The sequence below is a fragment of the Anser brachyrhynchus genome, assembly GCF_964034855.1.
Source record: "Anser brachyrhynchus genome assembly, chromosome: 11".
NCBI classification, from domain to species: domain Eukaryota; kingdom Metazoa; phylum Chordata; class Aves; order Anseriformes; family Anatidae; genus Anser; species Anser brachyrhynchus.
The window spans coordinates 18,587,730-18,599,753 of NC_137706.1; the positions used below are offsets into that span (position 1 = coordinate 18,587,730).

The following is a 12,024-nucleotide window of genomic DNA, read 5'->3' on the forward strand; positions in this document are numbered from 1 at the left end:
GAGGCATTAGTCCTATAGTGGAACAGATAAGCTAAAAATAGATGGCAGTGTGACCCAAAATAGTTTGACATCCATATCATGGTGCTTATTGTCTGAGAGTACATCTAAGTGACACGTTGATTAATCCCGAACTGAGGAAAATGTGATTCATTGGAAAGAACTGGGATTGTACCAATAATTCAGTACCAGAAGCTCCATGGGCACCGGCTCAATGTGCAATGTTTCCAGCAAAACTTTATTTGCAAGCTGTCAGAATCATCTGCCATTTTCCCAGCTACGTTGGTTCCCTTCTGAGTGGCCTGGACAAAATATTCCAGCCCAGTTCATGTGGACTACTTCACTAAAGCAACTTTTTTGCCTGTCTTTTATCGAAAACAAAACAACTGTGTCAAGTCAGGTTGCTGTGAGCAGCTTTTAAGATAGATGTCGGTAGCACTTAGCGCACAGCTGGGGCCAAAGTGAAGCTGTGTAAGTGCCTGAGCTATTCAGCTGGAAATTACATCTTGTGCAGGAACCTAAATGTCAAGTTCGACAGTCGCCCTCACAGCCAGACCTCTTACAGCTCCCCCTTTCCCGTGGCTCTTCTTCACTTTCCTACAGATGTGTGTTTTCCTTCAGACACAATAAATCATATATGGGAATGCCACAATCCAAAGCAAAGCAAGATGTCACCCAGGACTTCAGATGACACTTAGCCACATTAACGAGTAAACAGAGCCCACAGGAAAGATGCCTTTTGAAACGCACTGTTTGTGTCAGCAGCGCTAAAACTAACAAACCAAAACAATGAAGGAAAAAAGGGAATCATTGGATGCACCTAAAGCTGTATGGGCTGTGAAGTCAGATCAGAGGAAACCAGCTCAAATCGGTGCAAACCTCTGGAACAGCACATAAATTGTTTTGAGAGTCCAGGACACCTATACTCCCAGCCTCGTGCCGAGAGGAAAGCATTCAAAGAAAGAACAAATGTGGCAATGTGAAGAGGAGGCACCAGGAGTAAATGTGTTTCTAATTTTGGAACCTTCTCACGGCAAATAAGGAAGACTCGAGCCAAAATCTTCAGGACACAAAAGGAAGTTGGATCTGTGACACCATCGCATGGCTCACAAGCAAGCTGGCATGAAGAAAGGGATCAGCTACACATTGTTTAGGAGGAGCCACACGGAGCATGCAGTACAACATGCATCCCCAGGGCTTTTGGAGGCAATGAATATCAGCAGTCAGTGGAGCTGGTCCAAATTTACAGCAATGTAACTGAATGATAATTTCACTCTCGATGATGGAGAAGCAAAAATATGTACCAGAGAAAAGAAACGACTTGCGGTAGGGTGTAGAAATGGTGCTGGGGAACTGATTTGGCTTTGCTTGCTATTGCTGGTTGGTGTTCCTACTACACCCTTCAGTTCTGACTCTTGTAGTAGACACGTTAAAACTACTTACTTGTACATTAAACTGCTTCTTAGATGATAATCCTCTGAAGCAACCTTTCAGATGACTACCATGATGACAGGAAAACAGCTACAGGTCCTATGTTATTGGTTACTCTATGTTGATACAAACACAAGTGCTTGATCTTGACTTAACAACAGCTGTGGTTTAGGTTTTCTTCCTTCAGCAATTCCCCAAACAGGTTGCTTGTGTGTATAATTTGGTACTAGAGGCTGAAAAAACATCAATTGTAATAGTGGATTTTTTAAAAGCTAATATTAGAGCTAAGTACATAACATTTCTTCCAAAAAAGCAGGTATGCTCTGGTGGAGGGGTAGTTGAAAGCCATGTCTGTGAGAGCAGCAGTTGATGGCTTAGTTCTGCACGATAAAATAACATTGATTAAGTTCAAGCTCCTATACCTCAGATGTTTGTTGCAACAGAGCAGCAGCTTGGCTGATTGGCAGCTCTGGCTTAGTCGACACGTGTTAACAGAAATTGCTCAATTTACATGGAGCACTTCAATCTGCTCTTTCAGAAGTTTCTGTCCCACATAGGCTAGCATTTCAGCTTTTGAATAAGTGGAGGGCTTATAAGAGTCATTAAATTGCTAAAGCTTCTGCAAATGCTGTAGACCAGATTGCTGACTGAGATGCATAGCATGCATGTGTCACCGCAGATACTTCCCAGATAACGGTACTGATGAGATTTTAATCTGGACAAAGTGCTGGAGGCAACTTTGTTTCCAACACTCAATTATCCAGATAATAGCATATTATTTTTTTCCCCCCGTGTTCAAAATGTGTGGCCTGCTGCAACTGTGCAGTGTGCATACAGTGGTGTTTGGAGTGAGGGGGAAAAAATAACACAGAACAAAATTGAGGTCACAGCAAAGGGCACTTAGTTTGTACTCTGTGCTGTGGGACTTGTGCTGTGTCCATACCTTGGATAGCTGAGCCAAGGAACCACCATGGGAAATGGCTGTTTCTTCCCACAGGCTGTAGGAGGAGGGCTCCTTACTGGTTCTCAGCAGCCTTGTAGGAATATGTTTGAAGCACAGTCTGCTGCTAGGACCATGTGGTATGTTGTATGGGCAAGACTCATTTTATTGTGTATATGCGTCTTGTATCCTCCCTAGTGGGATACTGATCCGTAACTGAGTCTTCTCAAGTCTCGCACAACACAAAGAATTCAGAATAGTTTCCCACGGACGTTCTCTGTAAAAGAATTTTTTAGAAGAGCTAACTCAGCCAGGAAATGGAAACTAGTGGACCAAATTCCTTCATTCGAGTCAATCTCTCATTAGTAAAGGATTTGAGAAATTGTCACTTGATGACTAATCCCAGCTCTGCATCCCTAACTTCAGTAACAGTTCCTAGAGATGAAGGGTGAAGCCATTTGAGAAAATCAAGCTTTATTTGCTTTTTATTCGTTAGGGATCATTTTGCTAGATTGAATTACTAATAACAATAGGGATTCTTAAAATTTATGAAACCTAGGTTTACTTTTCAGTCTCTCTTATCATTTTCTGTTCCTTAATGCTTTTCATCAAGCTCAAGGAATGAAAACAAACTCAGCTGCCTTGTTTGTTCATGATCAACTTTTAGTGGGATCACGTCAGCATTATTGCATAGCTGTTATTAAATGATGGCAGAGTGCAGATTTCTGAGACAAAGCAGAATTACCCATTCTTACCTTCAGCAGTTTAGAATTAAAAATGATAAAATATACCGGATCTGCTAGGAGAGCCAGAGAAGGTATTGCTGCATTCACAGCCTCGGGTCCTCTCCCTACATTATCTGCACAGATAGCTGTGAATTTGGCTCACTTTCTTTGTTTATGTGTCAAATTGTATTTGTTGCATGAAGTGAATGCACATGCCCTAGGCAATGCAGAGCACTGGGCATAACTTTTTTGGCTTTTTACGGCTAGTTGAAAGTCTTTCCATTTATGTTAGATTAAGCTCTATTTGATTTAGTTAAGCTAGTGCTGGGTAGCCACTTTTATTCTGGACTAAGAGTGATTTGCGTCAATTTACCTTAAATCCGTTCCTAATTGACTTGCACTGAGCTGAACTAACACCTGATTTATGCCCTCATTATCCCATTTTAACCAACAGCTCAGGCATGCTGTCCAGTTCCAGCAACGTAACGAGTTACCGCACCTCAGCTGGGGCACGGGAACTGCAGCGTGCCTTTCTTTAGCCTGCAGCAAATGTGAGGTTCAGTGTGTCAGCTTAACCTCAGGGGCAAGGAAAAGAAAAGTCGAAACTGGTTGCTTCCATCTGAGATCGCCACAGGCAAAGAGCAAACACACATGGTCAATTACCACGGCTCAGTTGATGCATGGTAGGTTGTCGAGCATGTCAGTACATGAATGATATCACTCATTCATGTATTCAGACCCTGAAAATATCATTTTAAATTGGCTTTACGCAAACAACTGTAACTATGGATATGGACACATGGACAAAAATTAGCGTGGGGATAACAAGTCTTTGTGTCAGCTTTCCCATATGCATACCTGCATGAAATGCCAGGTGGTTTGAGGTAGACTGACCTCTTTTCCCTTGAGGGGAACATATAGCTAAGGCTTGGTAAATCCAAGACCTGGCTTCCATTGTAGTAGTAATTTTAACCTAGTTTAGGACAGTTTAGCTTGGGTGAAGTGCGATAAAACATTTAAACTACTTCAAACTACTAGCTAATCAGGTATCTAAATAAGTAACTATTGCATGTTTTACTTTTTGTTTAGATGGTGCCATTTTCAGGTCAAATCTTTGTATTAGTAACTTGTCCGTTGACTTCATAGAGCAGTATTATATTGTGAGCAGTGAGTTGTTACATTGCAAACACGATTGAAGAAGCTATGTTTTAGAGTCTAACTTAAAGATGAACTTACACCTTTCTTAAAAAACATTGGGAAAAAAAAGGAACAATAAAAGGCAAATCAACAAGACCAACAATAGAAGAAAACCAACAATCCCAAACTTTCATTCTTCCTCCCAAATCACACCAGTTTTCTTACTGTACCCTGTGGGAGAGCTAAGATGATGTTTGCTCATTTCCAGCTGGGAACACAACAGGATTTGCTAAACTGATCCTAAAGACAGAAGAGTTCCAAACCCAGGAGCAGTCTAGGCCCTATGAAATTATGACTGTGGCCAAGGAAGCACAGGACCAGACACCAAAACTTTGGATCCTTTTCCATTTTTATTCAGTACCGTCATATTAATCTCAGTTAATCTTTCTCTGCTTCCATATAATAAAAGGAAAGACATTTGATTAGGTTATATGAGATGCTTTTTCAGGCAGACTGATTCAACACATGGCTGCAAGACCAGGCATTATCTCGACTAACATGGACACATTTTGAACACTGCTTCTCACTCTATCAGCCACCACCACCTCTGCAGTAATGTGACAGCAAGGGAAAAAGGACGAGAAGGTGATAAAGTTTGCCCACGCAAGCAGAAAAGAACTTTCTGTCCAAAGCCAGCTGGCTTGGCTTGGAAATGAAATGGCATTTTAGCACGAGATGACACGTTTACGCGTGTACTGGAGCTGTGTTTCAAAACACTTGTCCTGGATGCAACAGCAGGGGCTGTGAAGTAGTTTATCATCAAGCAGCTACAGAAAACAGGTGAGCTGTTGGAATGCCAATTTGTCTTCTAAACCGTTTGGCAAATGAAAAAACAATACTCAGAAATAGCAACAAATATGCTGCTGCATTTCATTGTTAGAAGCGGGCTTATTTTTAGTAAAGTTTTGAGAATGTATGCAATAATCCTAAATCACAGCCACAAAAACAGTAAACCCATTAATAAATGGCTGATACTGTTCATTCAGATACAAAACTCAAAAGTGCACATCAGCTGAGCCATGTTAACACCGGTTAAATTTTTAAGGCTTGTTTTCCGAATTAGAGCAAACCTCCAGCATAAGTTTAATGGCACTTATGCCTTTACCTGAAAGTGCCAGAGGGAGCAGGGCAGCTGGTATTTTTTATATACCCTGCATGACACAGACCAATCATCCTAGGTATAAGCCTAAAGAAATCAACGGAAGACAAACCAAAGCCACATTTGTACTTTGGAGCCTTGACACCATTGTAAAATACTAGAAATGCACCTTGCATACTGCCCAAGTTTAAATTTTAAACTTTATTTCAGAAGTCAACTGCTATAAAGGTTTCTTTGCAATACTTTGTATATTATAGCAGATCAGGGCTCTGTATGTGAAATCTGCAAGATCAGGCCAGTAGCATACGTCTTCTCTAATACGCAAGTTGGTCGATGGAGGTTACAGCAAAACAGATGAAATTCCAGAACAATAATCCTTAAACTTACATTTTAGGAGCTGTACTAGCCGATTGCAGCGGGGGCCGAGGATGGTCTGCACAAGTCAGGAGCAACTTACTTGACTTTAAGAGTTCCACAAGCGATTTGTCACTTTAAGAGGCCGCACCAACTTCACATCTACTTTAAAAAGTAGCTCAAAAACTCTTCAGGTATTACAGTCTCCTTTATCTATTTCTGTACCTTTTGTTTCCTGACAGCATGGGATACTGACCACACATACTGCAGTCAAATATAGAAATTAAACTTGCAGAAGAAAGGAGACATTTTCTCTTTAATCTCCTGGAAAAAGTTCTAGACTAAAGCATGGTTCTTAAATTGATAATATCCCTTTAAGAATTTATTTGCCAGGTAATGTTAGAAGAAAAAAGACTTTAGGGTCAGTCTGAACATTAGAAAGACCCCCTTTAAAATCAATCTAAAGTCTATATTAGAGATGAGCGGTGTTTGAACATGCTTCCAACTGATAAAATACCTTCTAAACCTTAAAAACGCAAATAACTTGAAAATCCTTGTGATTTCGAGTTCTTTGGAAAAAGGACAAGTTCTATCCTAGGAAATATTTAATTGCATAAAAATACTAGTTTAGTGTTTCAATATATGATAGTCATAATATGTGTAAAGCTACAAAATTATTAGCAGATGAAGGATTACTTTTTTTGAATATTGTAGTAAATATATTTTAAAGGGGTGAAATGATATAATACCATGGCAAGAGTAAAATACATTTTAATAAAGAAAATATTGAACATAACTATTTTTCTTTAGATCTACTAAGCAATCTGTGTGTTCCCTATAAGATGTCAAACTATACTGTGCATATGTACACTTTGCTCTCTCTATAAATATACATGTGCATGACACATTTCTAAAAGCAGTAAATGAATGCTGGGGAAATACAGAAACAATGAAGTTCCTAAGAGAAGCTTATTTTTTCAAGTTATTAAAAGAAGGTGGCGAGCATTCATGAGGATATGAAAATTTAAAGCCGTCTGCAGGAAACGCTGAAAACCTCTGGTTAAGGCTGCTGCCAAAAAATCTCAGCTATGTTATGTCAGAATGTTTAATTGCAAGCTGCAATTTTAATGAATGGAAAGATATGGCAAAAGCAGGAAGTTTCTGAAGCAACATAGAGCAACCATGAAAATAAAATACCGAAGGTTGTAATCTTGAATGCTGCTGGAAGCAGGAATTTCCATCCACACTCCCGACTCCTTTTCCTACTGTGCAGAATTTGCCAGCTGTCTGGCTGGAGAGAGGTAAGCTGTTCTGGATATCATCTCCTGGGCTCAAGGCAGCACTTGTTATGTCTATGCGAAGAAGTCAACTTCTTTGCATTTGTCGTTGTGGGTGTTTACAGAAATGCAGCTTAGGAATAGGGGAGGGAAAGCAAATGTCAGAGTGCATTAAATAACATATTTTCTTAACTTTCCAAGAAGCTTGCTTGCAGCATGATGTTACTATTTATATCAGGTCTCTTAAACCCAGCTGTTGGTTCATGTTAACATGCAGAATGGTGAGAAAAACCCAGCAGAAGAGTGTGAATCCCAGGGAGACTTGTATTCTGTCATTGTGAAGACCTAGAAAATATCACAAGTTTTGCTGAGATACGGATCACCCATGCCGTAAGTGAGGCATGCAATACAAATATTTTCCATGTTCGTCTGTGGTATTAGAAGGCCAGCAGCAAAGCAAAAGGAGAAGTACCAAATGCTGCAACAGGCGCCTTCAGATAGCGTAGTCTGAACCCGAGGCTGGAAAAGTTTGAAAGAGAACTTTTACCTGTAACTCAAAACTAGCAAATATACTGTACACCCACATTACAGCATTCTTAGACAAGCTGTGTCTGATCTAATCTTATGTACCTTGGCCACAAGCTCTGGAAAAACAAATATTCCCAAGGCAATCAGATTACTGAATGCACCATATAACGATGTGGAAATATTAGCGGTTTACAGAGGGCAGTTTATGACATGGATTGAGTGAATTTAATCCATGCATTGTCAGGCAGCTTGGACTTAACTAAACTAAGGAAATCTTTACTTGATTATATCTGTCTTTGGTGGAGCACCAGAGCCAAATAATAGTGTAAGAGCAATACTCCCAACCGCAGAGAGAGGTCATAGGAGTTTGATCCAAGCCAGCATTCGGAGAGGGAAAGTCTGTGTCTGCACTGAAGTGGTTGTTATGGGGTTAACAGGGTTACCCGAAGTGTTCATGGAAAGGAACCATTATCTGCTCCTCTCTGGCTTCCTGCTGTGTAGGTGGGAGTCCCCCCTTCTCACATCCTTTGTTTCAAATGCAAGTTCCCATCCTGAAATGCTGCGAGTACAATTTTGGTTTTGTTGCAATAAGTAGTCCTTTACAACATCTTCATTCATAGAGCACTTCCACCATTGTAAGTGAAACAATGTTAGGAATTAATCTACCCTGTCCTACTCCTCCTATCCATAGTTTTAAAAGTCCCACATTATGTTTTTATACAAAGTTCACTTTTAGAAGCATGAGACCTAAGACTTTTTCTCTAGAACAGATGATGAAAAAGCTGCTTTCTGGAATATAAGAAACATTTGAAAGGAGGCCTGAGGAGCAGCCATGGTACCTTTCTCAAATGTTTCGTGGGAAGGTCCTATAATGTAAGTTAAAAGTTAGAGCAGATAAAATTTTGGTGGCAGCATCTCCAAAACACCTTGAGTGGGTTGGTGGAAGTGCACTGGAATAGAAATGCAAGGAAAAGCTGTAAGCTGCTGGTGATGATTCTATTCAACTTTGAGGCTATTTAGTTACAATTAAGACTGCTGTCTTTTGGTTTTCCTATAGTTTTCTTCCTATTTCCTATTTTTTGGGGGTTTATTTCTCTTTATAGGATATCATGGAGATCACACTGGCCTGCTATTTGGCCAAGGGAATTGATTTCAGGTGGTTCTTTTCAGTCACCGGGTTGTACGGAAGATGGACAGAAATGTGTTGAGCAGTTGTTCCCTTATTTCTCAAGAGCGATCCTAGCAGATCCTTGTAATATTTTCTCAATTGTCATATTGGCACTCAGGTGTGATGCTCTCTGGGAATCATGTTATGTTGCTGATTTTATGGAAAGAAATTCATTGGTCTTATAAAGATAATTTTTTTTTCTCTGTAGTGTGGATTTGCCTTAATCACCTACAGCTTTGCATCCTTTAGATTATCCAGGTGCGTTTAGCCTTTGCACTTGTACTGGAAATTAAACCTAACACAGACCAGGGCTGTCAAGTCATGTAGTGATTTTAGTTGTTTTGATATATAAATCCTTCTGTGGTTTTATTCGTGTCACCCGAAGGGGTGATATTTTTCAATTATGCTATTGTGACATGTGAGAACATCTGTGCCCTCCCTCCCACCCATTCTTTTTCATCAGCAGTCCCAAGAGGGGTCTGTAGAAGCAGATGTAGCAGCAAATCACTGCGTATGGAAAACAACATCTGTAATTTCAATTGGATGCCATATTTTGCACTTCCTTTCTCAACTGTTACACAGGGCAGTGTTTTCAGTTGAGACAAGACTGCATCTCAGTGTGAAAGATGCTACTCTGTACCCCTTAACTATCGTTTGCAGGGTGCATATAGCAATCCCTGGAGCAACACGTGCTGTGCTTATTCTGCTAGTGCCCCTGAAAAGGACAAATTAGAACCCATTATTTATCTCTTTGCCTTCCTGCTCTTTTTTTTTCCAGTTTAGAATAAATGATTACATACTGAAAATGATTAATGAGCATTACCAGAAGTCCTTGCTCAGGCCTTGCTTCTGTGTCTTATTCAGGCTTCCACTGACTCTTAGAACTAAAGCTTATTGCTTTCATGAGAGGATTTCGTAGTCTTAATCTTTGCAAATATTAGGGATGGTAGGTGTAGTGAAGAACAAGAAAATAAACTGTATTCGTATAAAAATCAATGACAATTGAACTGTTCATGTTGAGAAATGTAAGAAAGCTGTATGTATTTAAATCTCTTCCTTGTAGGTCAATAGCAATCAGCATGGAAATAAGACAGTAGATGAAAATTATTTGCATGTTGTCATTTCTCTCTCACCTCTTGCATTTTCCTAGATGGACGGTAAGAAACAACGTGCTGCTTTGAAGGAAAGGATGCTTCAGAAGTTGTTCAGCTTCTTTACAGATTTTTAAATTCCAAGTAAACTGTAAATTATAAATACTGATCTTTAAATTTTCTGAAAACTGTGCCTTACTCCTTCTAGTTGAGCTAAATAATTGCAAACAGACAGCAGCCATTTATGTTCATTTTTGGGGAATGATCTTGGAGGATCTACATTTTTCCACCCAGTGGTGTGGTTAGCACGCTTGGTGTTTCTTGACTCTTGTTTTCTAAACGTTTTGGAGCTAGTTTTTGTACCTGACCCAGGAGCTGCCCTTCCAGCTCCAACACTCAGCAGCTGGTTCCTCTTTTCCAGAGGTGTCCCAGAGCAGAGCTTTGTGTTCCCCGGCTATGATGACTACATGGAAACAGCTCAGCAGCTACCTTGTGTGTGAGGGAGAAGCCCTAGAGCACAGATTTTGGGCAAGTTAACTCGTTTTGTTATGAAACTTTTATTTTGGGGTTATTCTCCAGCTTTCTGTGATGGAGAAAAATTTTCACGCCTTCTGTTTCCCAGTTCTCTTTTCCTTGAAGCCCACTTCAGAGCAGCAGCCCCCGGAGGGGGTGATGAAGGAAGGACCCAGGGGTGCCCGTGCCCGAGCTGAGGGCCGCAGCCCCTGGGGCGGCGGGGCCCTGACATGGCCGCGGCCGGGGCGGGGCGAGGCGCGGAGCCGCAGCCGTTGCCCGGCAACCCCTGGGCACGGCGCCGCCGGGCCTGGGCGCGCACCGGGGCCGCGCCTCTGCGCATGCGCCGCCTCTTCGAGGGCGGGGCTTTTCTCCGTGCGTCATTGGCGGCCGGAGCCGGGGGGGGGCTCGTACGCCAAGGCTGGGGAGGAGGGGGCACGGCCGCCGCCTCCCGCACCGCGTTCCGCTGCTGATTGGCCGCCCGTTCCCTCTCCTCCCCTCCCATTGGCCGCCCTCCCGTCACTCCAGCCCTCCACGTTTCGCTTAGCCCCGCCCCCCGGCTGCTCCCTCATTGGCGCCGCCCCCCCCCTCCGCTCCGCCGCGCTGCCCTATCGGCGGGCGGCCCCGCGCCACGGGGGTGGCGGCCAAGGACGCGGGGCCGGCCGCTCCCCGCGGCGACACAAAGTAATCCGCCCATGCCGGCCCCTTCCACCGGGCCGCCGCCGGCCCCGCCGCGGGCCGCGGGCTCCCTGCAGCCTCCCCCCGGCCTCCCCCGCCGCGCCGCCCCCTGCTGAGCGCCCTCCGTCGGGTCCGGCGGGCGGGGCCCGCGGCAGGATACCTCGGGGAGCGGTGCGCGCTGCGGCTCTGAGGGGAGAGCGGCGGGGGAAAAGTAGTTCCGGCCCGCCCGGGCCTCCTTTCCCAAAAATAGCGCCCAGCGCGGATCCGTGCGCCGGCGGCAGCGGCTCCTCAGGAGGCTCCGCGGGCGGCGGGGCGGCGGCGGGCGGCGAGGGGCCGCGGGCGGGTGAGCGGGGCTCAGGGGGGACGGGGAGCGGCGGGGCGGCGGCAGGGAGAAGCGGGGGGACAGGGGGGCGGCCCCCGGGGCCTGGCCTCGGCCGCCGCTCCTGTCACCGGCCCCCGGTCCTGTCACGGGGGGGGGGGGGGGGGGCCGGGCCGCGGGGCGCCGCGATCCCCCCGGGGCCTGCCCGCACCCCCCGGGCAGGGCAAGGCAGGGCGGCGGGGTGGGGGCGAGGCCCTGACGAGGGGCGGCCGAGGTTCCTCGGCGAGGGGCAGCGCCTTTTGTCCGGCTGCGAGGCCACCCGGGGGGGTCCGCGGGGTGAGGCGGAGAGCGACGGGGGGGGGGGGGGCGGGAGGGGGAGGCAGGGACCCGCCGGGTGGGCACCGCGTGAGGTGCGCGGCTGCTGGCGCTCGGCTGGGGGGGGTCGTGTCCGGAGGAAGGAAGGAGGGAGGCAGGGAGGGGGGCACGGCTGGGCGCTGCCCGCGGGGTCTGCGAAGCCACCCCCGGCACAAGGCAGGAGGGCGAGGCTGCTCCGCTCCTGCCCGGGAAGGTGCCCGGAGTTTGTGGAGTTCCGACGCGGCTTTGGCTGCCTTCGAGATGCTGGGTGGCGAAGGGAAGGGAATTGTTCGCGAATTATTATAGCGAACCGTTTGACAGGTAATGAATTTGGGAGTTGAAAAGCAGGAGTTTTC

At 45.0% G+C, this 12,024-nt stretch overlaps 1 protein-coding gene across 5 annotated transcripts in view; it reads left to right on the forward strand.

Moving 5' to 3' along the window:
• Positions 1–10,933: 10,933 nt before the first annotated feature.
• MEF2A (myocyte enhancer factor 2A) overlaps positions 10,934–12,024 on the forward strand; it is an 87,994-nt gene continuing 86,903 nt past the window's right edge. Inside the window, exon 1 of one of the 5 annotated variants that reach the window (XM_080607252.1) lies at positions 10,934–11,338. The gene's annotated coding sequence lies outside the window, so the exon portion shown is untranslated. Of the gene's footprint in view, positions 11,339–11,806; positions 11,990–12,024 lie in introns of those variants that run through there. The other 4 variants (XM_080607253.1, XM_080607254.1, XM_080607255.1 and 1 more) reach the window with 4 other exon arrangements.